Genomic DNA, 14,537 nt, shown 5'->3' on the forward strand with positions numbered 1-14,537 from the left:
ACTTTCAGGAAGACAGGGAATTTTAGTTGGGCTATTGCGCCATGTTTTTTTAAATCCTCCAACCTCCTTCCAAGCTCCCACTGCTATCCAGTGTGAGCCTGAAGAGGTCAGACCGGATGTCAAACGAGAACTCTTTTGCCTTTACTGTTTTCATTTTCAGTGCTGCGTTGAGAATCTCCTCTTTTAAAGCAAAAGTAAGAAAGTTGAGAAGTATTTTCCTGGGTTTGGATCTGTTGGGGTTTCTTCGAAAGGGATCCCTATGGACCCTCTGTTACGTTACGTTACGTTACGTTAAAATTATTTGTACCGCGCACTTTCACCAACGGTTTCATGGCGCTCTTGACAAGTACAGTGATCAAGGGTGAGTGGGTTATTCGTATGCAGACTGGAATAGCAGGGTTTTTAGTAGTCTGCGAAAGCAGTCGTAACTGGGACATAAACGAAGTGTGGGTGGCAGGGAGTTCCAAGTGGAGGGGGCCAGAACAGAGAAACTTAAACCACCGTGCTTTTTGCGTTTGAATTTGGGAAGCACGAGGAGGTTGAGAGATGCTGAGCGAAGAGCTCTGAGGGGGATGTGGCGTGTCAAGACAGATGAGATGAAGGCAGGGACTGCATCAGAGAGGGCCTTGAAAACTGAGCATCCCAGCTTGAAGGTGCAGCGCTTGGAGACAGGGAGCCAATGAAGACTACGGAGAAGGGGAGTAACATGCTTATGGTTAGGCTGGCGGAAGAGCAGGCGGGCAGCCTGGTTCTGCACCAGCTGCAGCCGGTGGAGGTGGCATGCAGGGATCCCCACATACAGCATGTTGGCGTAGTCAAGCCTGGAGGTGATGAGAGCGATGATGACTTGAATCAGGGCATCCCTGGTGAGAAACCTGCTGATTTTGCGAATCCGCCTAAGATGGAAAAAACAGGATGAGGTGACTGAGTTGATTTGTGGTCTCATCGAGAGGTCTTCAGAAATAATCACCCCCAGGCTCTTCACTGTGCTCACTGGAGTGGGTGCCGTCCCAAGGGATGTTGGCCTCTGTATGTCATGGCTTAGTGCTTCTTCTGAGTCCTCGAGCTGTAGGGAAGCCTTAAGTAAGGAAACAATATAAGGTCTAATGTCCGATCCTTTGCTCCATTCCCGAACATTCAATAGGCGTAAATTATTTCTGCACCTGTTATTCTCCAAATTTTCCAGTCTATCGCTAAGATCTACGCTTTCTTTCTTTAGCAGTAGAATGTACGACTTCACCAGCCCGAGGTCTTCTTTTAATTCCCCAACACTGTTCTCAAGAGTTACGGTCCTAGGGTTTAAAAGATCCACTTTTTTCTCCAAGGATTTGCATACATTTCTAATTTCTCCCTGGTTATCTGCAGATACTGCAAAGAATTTTTTTATGTCTTCAGAGAATGTGGTAAAGAGAGCTTACAAGCCTGAAGATGAAGACGAAGAGCCTTCGGGAGCATGTTCCCCCTGGATTCACTTTTGGAGGTTCCCAGTAGCAGTAGCTGGGGCTGAGTCTGAGAACAAGCTGAGCAGCCGGTAATCACGCAGCTCGCGGGCTCATTGGGGTCCAAAAATACTCCTAAATTGCCCTGCTGAGAGACCGAATCTGACGCTGACTCCATGGTGCTCTCAGATGACACAGTCCATAATGGTATTTAAACTTGCTGAGCTCTTCCTAAGGGTTTCGGCTTGTACAGTGATATCCAGAACCTCTGGTTGAACCCTAATATAAGAACGCAAAGATGGAGCGACCCTAACTATGGTGTGCGCGGTATTACTTTTAGTCCTCTTGGGTTTATAGATCTACCATTAACCTGGTAAATCTGGAAGGCAGAGTTGCTGGTTGAAACTAGTGCAGCGAGGGCAAGAGGAGACTGTAGTACCCCGGATATGGCCTTGTCAGTGCTCGAGTCTTGGACCAACTCAGAATCCTTGCTAGAATTGTTTGTGCCAGTTTAATTATTCTTTAAAATTGCCTTGGCCAGACCAAAACTCGCCCCAGGGCCTTTCCTACGCTTCTTAGAACCCTTTTTGGCAGTGGTGGCAGCGTTTTTCCAATGGGGAGAGAAGCCTCCAGTGGAGATTGGAGGGTTTGGAGGGTTTGAGCCCCGGGGGACAACACCTCCTGGGAATGCTGTGGTATTCGATGAACTAAGCCCCCTTTCCCTGCCCCAGTACCTGGCTCCAACGTAGAGGCAGAATTCTCCAAAATCTCACCGCAACCTTACCGCTTAGTCCTAAGGAGGCAGAAAGACTGTTGCGCCAGGTTTGGGTGGGGGTATAGCCCAATGCCTTGGTTAGCAGACTGACCATTGGAGACAAGTTGGAGGCAAATGCTCATCCATCTGACCAGGGGGTTGGAAATACTATATTGCTAATGTTGGGATGGCGACACAGCACAATGACAGGGTGAGACAACACCCCATCTCTTTATTGCTTAAATGTGAAATTTATGGGGCCACATTTATGGCCCAGTTTGAGTCGCTCTTGCACCATGCAACCTGCTGCAAGAACGATGCAAACCTTAAGTCACGTTTTTGAAGCTAAAATATGATAGTGGGTTTGAGTGGCTACAAAAATCTGGAATAAGGCAACACAGCACGAATCACTGCATTGCATTACTCTGCCCTGGGTAGCTGTCCCATAGGCTTTGCGTGGGTGTTACCACACAACTCCTATGGATTTTGATACATTCTCGAATTTACAAAACCTTGTAAACTAGGGAATGGGCAAAAAAGATACGCCTCCCCAGAAGAGGCGTAACAAGGAGAAATATCTTTAGTTCTCCTCATTACTTCCTCTTTCTATCTGTCCTGCATTCTGCAACACACATAGAAAGAAGAAAAGGACTCTCAGGATCGTTTTTGTGCAGTGCTTCGTAGGCATGCGTAAGGAGTTTGAAGGTGAATATTTTGTTGACTGGAAGCCAATGGAGGTCTCTTAGGTGACCGGTGATGTGGTTTCGGCGGGGGCATGTCCATGATAAGTCTGGAAGAGGCATTCTGGATGCAATGCAATTTCTTGTGGAGTTTTTGGGTTGTGTCGGCATTGAGTGCGTTGCCGTAGTCGAGCTTGCTGCAGACGAGCACCTGGGTGACCGTTCTCCTGGGCTGCTTACCCCTACAGTAGCATGCTGCAATAAACTTGCAGCAAACTTCTAAGATAAAGTCTCTGCTTTTTATATTAATCTACAGTGGACAGGAAAAGATTTTACTATCCTGCCAGAGACACATTTTTTGCCCAAATAGAGTGCATGTATCTCGAACTTCCCCCTTGTTGTAATTAAGTCACTTTCAGAATTAGTTGGCAAAGCTAAATCTGGATTCTCTTGGGATTTGGTCCCACCCCACATTCTGCTACAAGGAGCCCAAGAGATTTTTCCCACAATTCTGGATCTCCTTAATGTATTCCTTTCCACTGTAGTAGTTCCCCAAGTTTGGAAATGTGCAGTGGTCAAGCCTATGCTAAAAAATCCTAATCTTGACCCTACATGTCCCAGGAACTACAGACCTATCTCCCTACTTCCAGTCATGGAGAAGGTATTGGAAAAGACATTAATCGAAATCTTTCCTTATTCCCGTCCACACTCAGACTGCTATTACCAATAACTGAAGAGTTGGAAAAATTGCTATACAAAAGAGGTTCTATGGCAGAGGTCTTCAAACTGGGGGGCTTGAAACCCAGGAGGGGCGTGGAAACACCTCTGGGGTGCAAGCTCCACAGAAAGAATTCCCCTTTACAGTGTTCATTCGGACATCTGAAGTACATTGACTTAAGTTTTTTTACAGAATTTGGGTCGTTGCACGCAGGACTCTCTCCGATTAGATTAGAGGCAGCAGTCAGAGTAGTCAATCACTATATGGAAGTTAAACTCGGACATTCCTCCAATCAGAGACAGAGCAGCATAGAGGCATAGAGGCAGTGCCACAGATAGAAGGCGGTACACTGCGTTTGTTCTATTTGTTTGAGACAAGATGTGTGTTGATTTACTGGAGATGGGATCGGTCCAGATTTAAGGACGGGTTAAAAAATAATCACATATTGCAAAGAACAATTGGATAGCTGTTAGCCGAGGATGTCTGTTCTGTCTGGGACAGGCGCGCAACAACCATTGGGCTCAAAAAGCTTCAGCTTCCTCCCCCACACCCCCTCGTGTGTATCAGCCCGGGCTGAGACAGCTTCCCGGGCTGGCGACTGTCTTGTTTGTATCTGCACCCGAGTACCTCACAGGTCTTTAAAAGACCATTTACTTGTTAACGAGGCTTTTTGTGAGTCTTTGTTGGTTTTTCACCCCTTCGTCTCACCTTTGCCTATTGCTGGAAGAATTAGGCACCCCCTCCTGAAATTTGTAATAGCCCTCCCTCCCGAAATTTGGCTCCAGTTGCGCCTCTGGTCTGGGACTAAATATATTTTCACCACACACCACCCCTTCTGCTGTGCTCAGAATCCGCTCCGAAACTGAAGCTAATTCAGATGCTTCTACAAGGCCGGAGAGTGGCGTGCGTTGTATACCACGGATCACTGAAATTTTTGTGTGAGGCTAACTGGCTATGAGTATGACTGTGATTACAAGAGCTATGATTACAAGTGCAAGAAGAGTGGAGAAGTATGGCTCACTGGTTAGAGCGGCAGACTCTGAAGCAGAGATCAGGCCCGGGACCAGGGTTCAAGTCCCGACGTGGCAGGGTCTTGGGCTCAATGTCTGCGGACTCGATAATTCTCGCCCCAGCGCCTACTCTAATCATGGGTCCCACGCTGCAACTCTGGGCAATAGCTTGCTTAATCTCCACAACGGCCCATACAACACTGTTATGCCTGGCTTCCCCTTGGGGGTACCCAGGAGGGGCATCTCACAGGGAGAACCAGGAAGGGTTCCACAGCATTATACAGTGCCGGGACGCCCGGTTGGGGCAGCTGTGCGCTTTACAAAATACACTACATCTACAAGTAACATTACTTGAGAGGCCGAGTGGATGTACTCAGACATTTCGCAATGATCTGAGACTAACTAACTATCTTGTGTACTGCTTACTATTGCCAATGATGTCTTACTGAAGCTTTCTGATGGAGTGGGTGTTCTCTTTTTGTTGAATCCACTGCTCTGAGTGCTGGCATAGGGGCCAAAAAACTACAGCTGCTGTCTGATTGTGACGAAGGGGTGTCTACTTTCCAGAGTCATTCAGGGGTACTTTTCTCAGTCCTTGTCCTGGATCTGGCTTAATTACTGTACAATGTGCACAAACTACATAAAACCAGGAAGAATATGTTTCTAATTGACCCTCCCACTCTTCTCTTTTGGTCTTCTTATAGTACTGTGTCCAGTGCTGTTTCCAGTACTTAATTTGTAAAAAAGTAAATAAATAGGATTAGGGACCCAATGTTTTTTTCTTAGAAGCTGCCAGCAGCACTACTGAACACCAGGGTGGCCAAATACCAAGGCTGCTTACTCTTGATTTAAGCTCACACCTCTTCTGTTCACCACCGTACACTTCTCTCTCTTTCTTCGCGTCTTGCCCATTCTTTTTCATCCCTGCTTTATGAATCCAGTTCATAAGTGGGGCCTCTAATTTTGTTACCCGGCCTTTTCTACTCCAGTCTGACACTGACTGAGTCTCCAAACACTTCTCCCCCTCCTTAGAATTCAGAGAGGGATCTCCCCTCTTTTCTTAAACCTCCAATAAGTTTTGGGTTTTGTCTCTCCCTTGTCAGTTGAAAAATTAGATCTGTTCTCTGTTACTACAGATGATTCGAGTCCTGCAGTTATGGTAAGTTGACACTCACTTGGGCCAAGTGCCACAAAGTCCACCTTAGAACTACAGGCTGTATGGCACTAGTCACGCTAGTCGCAGGGGCAGCAGTAGATGGGCTTGCTAAACAGATTTTTGTAGCACCAGCCATTCAGAATCTATTTATAGATGTTAAATCATGAAAAAACCACTATATGGTGGCAGACACTGGAGGTGCCTGCATTCTCTTTCCTCAAGGACATTTTATTAACTTACAAACAGGTGCCTCTGAGTCACCTCTGTCGCTCATGGTCCATGTGATGCTGTCTTTCCTGAGAATGTTTCTAAAAGGCAGAGCAACACCCTGATGATCAGACAAAAAGGAACCATTAACTGAAAACAAACTGAAAAAAATAGAGTGCTATAGGGTCTTACATACAGCATCATTGCGCTGTGCAAATGTTGATGACCTAGTGTACTTGCACTTTGCTATCGAGAGGCCCCAGTTGAGAGATTTATCACTGTGAGTCCTGGCGTTTTAGCCAACAGCAGTTTGGATTCTGCAAATCTGCTTTGATGCAGGCAATTTAGAGTCTTAGGCAAAATTACATTTTATCTTTTGTCAAAGTATTTCCCATAATAACAAGGCAAATTTAGGCCATTTGTTGCAGTTTTTCACTTACTCCTGTTCATTTGTGATAGTGCTGTCAAGTAACTGCCTGCAACAGCCTTAATTTATATCCAGCAGCCGCAGCCTGTGCAGGTAAGAGCGGTGGAGGTGGTGTGGGATTTCGATGGACGATAAACGAGTGAAAATAATTATTTATTTAATTTTCTCCCGTCATCGTCCGTCAAAATACCCCACCCCCTCGCACCCCTCCCTCTCGGCCCCACAGCTTTTACCTGCACCGACCGTGGCTACATCCGGGCCATTAAATCCGGATAATCCCAGCTTTAGTCCAGAAGGCCATTTTCATTGCTTGCACCAGGGCCCAAGGCATCTATACTGCTTTAGTGGGATAATACAAAATAAACATATATGGCAGTGGGAATTTCCATAGATTGAGTTGTATCTTGAGAGCAAAGACCTTGCCCAGAGAATGATGTGGTTGCCAAGCCTGCCAACATTCTGATTATTTGCTGGATCAGGCTGCACAGTACTAGATGAGGTCCTGAAAGTTGGGGTTGCATGCACTGACCTTGTGGCAGTTTTCACTCCAATGAAAGTTTCCTGTCAAATGCTGTTCCATGAATTCTGTGTTGGCCCAGATTTACAACTCACAAATCTCAAATTTACAAAACACTGATAATGTTGTTTCGATATTATGAAAATTAGTTGTCAGATAACACCTCGGGGTAAAAATTGTTGCCAAAGATGCTAATTCCCAAAATCAAGAAATGTAAGTGATTGAGGGGCCTCCACTCCTAAAAAATATTGCCGGGGGGGGGCTTGGCCTAAAGATGTTTAAAGACCTCTGTTCTACGGCCACTATCCCTCTCAGCCTGAGCGCGACATTCAACACGGTTGACCAAGACACTTTGATGCGCATGATGAGTGAAATAGGAATAGAAAATGGTGCATTCAACTGGCTTTCCACATTTCTGAAAGAAAGGTTCTTTCAAATCTCTGAACCATCCTGTTACTCTGTTGTCTTCAATAAAAATATGGGGTTCCACAGGGCTCTTCCATGAGCCCACACTTTTTAACATTTATCTGCATCCTTTGGCAGATATTGTTAAGGAATTTGGGGCAGTGATTCTTTCTTACGCTCTCAGTGGTTGTTTCTTACACTCTGGACACCCAACTGTTGTCTCCCTTTCTCCAGGAACAGGCTCACAAAAACAATTGGCCCCATGACTAGAGAAAGCTGCTTGGTGGGAAGCGAACTGCTCACTCAGGTTGAATGGTGATAATATAGTGCTGAAGATATTAGGAAACAAGCCAACGCTGCAAACAACCATCGGATGGCCAGAATGACTTGAAACTCCACCCAACCTCTTCTTTCCCCATAAAGAGCCTAGGCATGTGGTTGGACAACTCATTATCCATGGAGGCCCTAGAAAAAATATTAACAGCGTCTTGCTTTGGCATGATTAGTACCCTACACAAAATCCTAGGTCTTCTATCCAAAGAATCTAGGAGAACAGTGGTCCACGAGTAGATTTTTTCATGCCTGAACAGTGGGAATTCTTTGCATACGCCTTCACCCAAATACATTATTAAGAGACTCCAGCTAGTCTAAAATGTGGCAGAAAGGATTACCTTTAAGCTACCTAAGCACTCCTCTGTGAAAAGTGCACTAGCGTCCTTGCACTGGCTTCCAGTGGAGGAGAGTATTACATTTAGGGCACTTTATTTTGTGCCTAGGGGAATGAACCATAAAGGCCCCTCCTCATTAAAGGACCTTTTGGTAACCTACACTCCTTAAGATCTTAAGTAGCACAACTACTAATGGTGCCGCGAATCCAAAGGATCAGGTGGAGAGGCAGATCTTTCTTGCATTTGATCCCTAACCTATGGAACGCCAGCCATTTCAGAAAAAAGCTCAGAACATGGCTTAACCCCATTAGCCTTAGCCCAAGCCTTAGAAGCTCGACAGTGAGTGCTACAACTCACTCAGCGTTGGTAGCCCTTGGGTAACTACATGCATTAAAATCATAGCATAACATAAGCAGATTTGGATGTAAGAATAGTAAATATATTCTTAGCTTGATGATGATGATGTACTTAACGGTGATGTAGTGAACAGCAATCATTTTGTCACTTCATATTATTAACCATGACGTATTTTGATGCAATACCTATTTTATGCCACTCTACTCCTCTTGCCTTATCTCGTTCACCAGCACTTTAGTACGAATTATAAAAAAATAAATTAAATCCATACATTGCATGTATCATCCCAGAGCAAATTTTGTTTTTGAATGACACTGCCAACAAACGTCTTGCCTTGAGTTAGCCAACATCAAGGACATGAACACACCGACCATACCAATACCTGTGAGTAATAGCTCTACACAGGGGGAGGTCGACGTACATAATATTTTGCATCACAACAGATCAGATCCAGATTGGAACAAATGGTTGCTCTGGCCCATAGACACAAACAACTCAAGATCGATTCCTGAACAAAACTCAAGGTTTCAATGTCAATGGGCCAGACCCAATATATGTTCAATGACAACATCCTGGGGAAATAACAACATACAGTGTAGGGAAGCTATGCCTTGATTGGCTACAGAAAGCTACACTACAGGATGTAAAATAACACTTATCTTTATTTAAAGGTGGCGCAGACCTTAGGGAATTCTTGTTAGGACCAAGAAAACAGCGTCAAAAACGTTTCATATATGCTGGTATATATGCTGCATATAACGAAAGATGGAAGATTACGCAAGCAGAGACTGCAGAACAAATATGAGAAATTGATCATATTAATTTAGAGAAATCTCTATTGGTAGTAGACAATGGGTTAAAGACTCTGCAAGGTTCACCAGCTGCAGTGATTGATCCAATTTTTGGACAACTTTCAAATGGAAGTTACCTCATGTTGAACAATCACAGCTGCTGTAGCATGTTGCCTGGTATCCCATATCTGGTGACTGTTACATAAAGGGCCACTTGCTGTATGCAAGCATTGTTTCCACAAACCAAGACAGCCAGGGAGTCGCCTTTATGGCCTTCACTGAACATCTCTTCTATACGAATTGATACTCTAAGCAGAATGAAAGCCATTCTTCTGCAAAAAAACGGTGCCAATGACCTCGGCCAAAGAGACCTATGATCTACAAATCGCAAGGACTTCTGCAGAGATTCATGCCCTTTTGTATACAAACTGCCCTATTCATTTCTCTGAAATGTTAGGTCGTATCTTAAACATGTCTGATACTAGGGGTATAGTACATGTATTTAAGACAGTCTTTTCCGGACTGTTAGCACCTTTTCAAGCAGTCCTCGGAATCATTCCAAACTTTGTGCACTCTGTGTTTGGCGGACTGCCCCTCCTTTTGGGACTCATTGCAGGGATACTATTTTTGCTCCTACTACAGCAATATTTCAAGCCAAATCACCAGCGTCACCAAATTCACAGTGGCGAAAGCTCTGCAGGAGATGAAGTGTCGTGAGCGCATCGTCCAAATTTTGGGTTTACCTCATCTACGAGAATTAAATACCACATGGTTTTTGTCATTCAGACCAATCTGGCAAGATTGCATCTGACCTGTTCTACGCTGCCTGCTTTGCGGTGAAGAATGCGTGCTAGACATCTGTCTAACACTCCCATCAGTCATGCCAACGGATGTTGATACTCTGCTGGACCCTGTAATGGCCCATGCTCTGTGTTGTCCCCAGTGGCTACCAATTTTGATGACGGCATTTATTGAGATCTTGCAGACGCAAATTGCAACTGCTGAGGTACGAGAGTAAACAACAGGTGCGCAGGTAACATCCGATTCGAACATTGCTGATGCAACCAATGCTGAAGGCTATAGTTCACATCTATGTGCGGTTAATGTTCTAAACAAGGTATTCCAACTTTCACCTACAACGATAGATGACTTTTTGTCTACAGAAATAGAAGATTTCATGTTTTCTCCAAGCCCTAACGCGGACTATTGATTTTGGCACACAGTGTTCTGAGAGACTTTGAATTTGACCTTCATTTTTTTTCTCCAAATTTGTATTTTTTCATTTTTGGCACAAGTAATTTGCTTATAGTAGAACTATTCATAGAGAACAATAATTATTTGAATACTTCCAGAGACAATATATGACCTTGTCCACAAACAAACAGTTTTACGTAATCTGACATGAAATGGTTTCGGCCCTTTTTCTTCTGTATTTACGGGCCGTTTCATAAAATGTATATTTTCATGATTCATTTGGTTAGCATTCAAACATCTACATATGCTTAGAATGAAACATTGCTTTACTGCGTACAGCAACACTTTGAAATGCATTCTTTTTGAAATATGATTTTTTGGCATGTTTTTAGCACTTCGCATGTAGATATATTTTAGATACGTTTAACATGTTGAGATTTAGTAATGTCGTTGACATGAAACTGGAGTGGTTGTTGTGTGTCGATATAGATTTCCCGATTCATGTCCTTATATAGATACAATTCAAATTGCCCTTATTTAGGCATAGCAATTCAGCCCTTATTTAGGCATTGCTCATGCTAACCAAACACAGGCATGGTCAACTACATCTGATCCTCTTCGTCACAGCGAGTTCTTGGAAAACCAGACTCTCAGGCCTTTAGGACTTCCCCTTGCCTGTATATTGATTTCTTCAAGAACTCATTTATTATGCATGAACATCTATTCCTTAGGGGTTCATTCATGAAGTTCATATGCTCGACTTGTACGTCAATACTGGCATTCCTAAATACCTTCAAGGTATAAATATACCTTCACTTGCTATAGCAAGGCACGGTGCGGTACGGCTACCTACTTGTACGACGCGGCTCGCCATAGCAAGTTCCCAAGGAAGTCAACTCCCCAACTGACGCACTGACAAGACGCTGTCATCCTCCTCGCAGAGAATCCAGCTCCAGTGTTTCTGATTCTACTTGCGGGGTGTTAGAGATCGAGTCCTGGGAAATAGATACCAACCTCTCTCCTTCTAAGGTATGGAGCTGATGAGAACCTAGAGAAACTTTGGGCAATTCTTGCCACAACCAAACTAAACTAAACTATGGCTAAACAGCACCTACTTCTTCCCTCGTACTACACTTAGGTTTGGTACACTGGGGTAGGATTATTTTAGAAGCACCAGTTGAGCATTTTAGCCTGTTGTTTATTTATGTATGTTTATATATGTCATAGCTACAGATCATGCTATTGCAGTATTATTTTCTATTACTGCTAATGCTGCATGCATTATACTTCGCATTCTGTCTTACGATTGTAGCAGTTCATATCTCTTGCATGAGAAATAAGACTGTTCAATAAACCCTTTTACTGAAACGCCTGTCTCTCTATTTCTGTGCAACTCTGTAGAAACGAAGCATGCACGATTGACTGAGTGAAACTGTAATCTATTGTTTCCACGGCTCTGAAGATATTATTTCGACTCTAAGGGAAACAGAGTTGTCATGTTTATGCGGTTGTCAGAAACAACTTCCTTTTTGTTCATTTGAGAAAGTTTCTAGTGACCTCTGAGTTAGCTGGCACACACAAGTAAATAAGTTTAATGTACTCAATAGAGACCTACTGACCTCAGTCCTATGTCAAATCTATAGTGTATATAATTCCAATGCGTGGAGCCTATCAGGGATATAGGAAATACACTACAGTAGCCCGCATTGAAACTAGGTTCTCAACGCAAGGAGGTACCCCTATGATGAATCAGGACACCTCTGGTGTGTGAAGTGAATCGTCCTTAAAAGGGAATTCCCTCCCCCACCCCAGCAGGGTTGCAACATTCCACATGCCCCTCAAACTGACGTTCTGGATACTTGGGCTCTTTTTGTGATTGGTCGCAGAGGAAGAACAGCCTTCCAACAACCAGGAAACTTTTACCATTACAAATACCATCCAGAAGGAGATAGGAACTATCTCAAAGCCAAAACAATTAGTAATATAACCACATCTTCAAGGTTCATCAGCCACCTTAACTACCATAACACCTGCTGTTACTTCTGTCTGAGTTATCATTGCCATATCAACAGTCAATTCTAGGACAACTGGTCTAATGACCTCGCAACATTCTCTGGTGCTTCCACCACATCTTTATGTGTATCCGCATTCCATGGCCACACAAGCAGCAACAAAATCACAGAAAATATAAGCAGTTAGCCACACAGGAGATTAGCTAGAGTGGAGCCATTAGAAGGCGTTGGCTCACCGGCTTTTTCTGTGCCTGGTTGTCCAAGAAGACCCACCCCTTTCAGACACTGCTCTGCTGTTGTTGATCGAGGCCCCTAGCCCATGCCTCTCTCACTCCATTTGCATCTTATGACTCTGGCTTTCTCACTCTATCTTTTTCTCACTCTCCACTTTCTTCACTTTTGACATTCTTTGGCCAATCTCCACTGTATCCCTATCTCTGTCACTCCTTCTAAATATAGTCCCACTTTGTTCCTTTCACTTTTAACTCCTTTTTCAATTCTCCCACTCTGTCACTCTTCATTCACATTCTCCCTGCTTCTATATTGCGGTTTCTTTGCCCTTCCTTTTGCCTCCTTTTATCTACTTTTTGGCTATTTTATGCCCTCTTTCTGCCTCTTTTTTGTACCTTCCAGTTACCTCCAGCGTTTCCTACTGCTTGTCATAGCCCCACCCACCACATCTTCTCCATCCCTGCAGGACCTTCTTGATGGTGGCTGCAGTGCGGACATGCTATGGATGTGCCAAAGGCACACCTGCCTGTGCATCAACCCCACCCACCCTCTACACACAGCAACTCCAGATGCTTCTCAGCTGCAGCTGTCTGTGCTCTGAACCCTGGACCTTCTCTGTGCTAATCACAAGCTTCCACAATCTGGACCAAAGGTGAGTTCTCATGCACCTAATGCACTTTTCTAATATCTCTCTCAACTCGCTCCTCCATCTTTCTCCTGTGCCTCTACACAAACTGCATCACCTGGCTTTCAAGCCCTTCACGCACCCTGCATTGTACCACTCCTCACAAAATGTCACCAAATGCAATACATACCCAACCCTTGCTTTTCTTCTCCTCAACACACATTTGCTCGCCAAACACACCATTGAAGACTTGCATCTTCTGCATGCCCACTCCAAGAGCCTACTTATCCTCACAGAGACCAAGAATCAGTCCTGGACATTGCAGTGGCCACCCCATCTGGCTGGCTACATGATCGCAAGACAAGACAGAACCAGGAAACTCTGTGGATAACTTCTCATCATCTGCAAAGAAAAACTCAATTGTTATATTACCTCAGCAAACACCATTGAGCACTTAGCCTTCAAACTCAACCCCTCAAAACTACCACCCCTGGGAGGGCCACCACTCTACCGGTTGCCCAGACAACTATTCAACTTTGAAGCCACTCTCATGGGCCTCATCACCTTGCTGGTGCTCACTTCCAACTCCTGCATTCTACGGAGCAGTCTTAAAATGCACCTCGGTGATTACACTGACCCCCAACCTCCAGGACAAATTAAGAATACTAGAGCACATCCAACAAGGGAATGATCTCACGCATGCAGTCGGACACCTCCTTGATCCTGTATTGACCAACTTCTCCAACATCACAGTGGGAAATCCCACCATCATCACCTGGAACAACACTCCTTTGTCCGCTTTAGCCTGCACCTACCCTATAAACACAGAATAGAACATATTAAGTTCTCCAGGTGGAAATTGAACACGTTCACTAAAGAATTCTGGACAACTGAGCTTCAATCTTGATGCTCACCCCACCACAATGACCTTTTTATGAGCCATCACAAACTTCAACTAATAGATCGCCTCGTGGTAGATACCCTTGCACCATAAAAAAACACCTCCTCATGTTTTTAAAACAATGGGAAAGCTGGTACATGGAAGACTTTAATACACCAAGTGATACCACAATCAATTGGAACTTTGAAGGCACCAACAACTATAGAGACACCCACAGATCAGTCCTCCGAAAATACAACCAGTGCCAGTAACTCAGAGCCTGCTCTCATCACTGCCACTGATGACAGCCACCTTATCATAAATCAATCAATCAATCAATCATGGACATTTGTATAGTGCTCTACTCACCCGGTAGGGTCTCAAGGCGCTGGGGGGGAGTGGTCCGCTACTGCTCGAAGAGCCAGGTTTTGAGGAGCTTCCTGAAGGAGAGGTGATCCTGGGTCAG

This window comes from Lissotriton vulgaris, chromosome 9 (assembly GCF_964263255.1).
Source record: "Lissotriton vulgaris chromosome 9, aLisVul1.2, whole genome shotgun sequence".
Lineage (NCBI taxonomy): Eukaryota > Metazoa > Chordata > Amphibia > Caudata > Salamandridae > Lissotriton > Lissotriton vulgaris.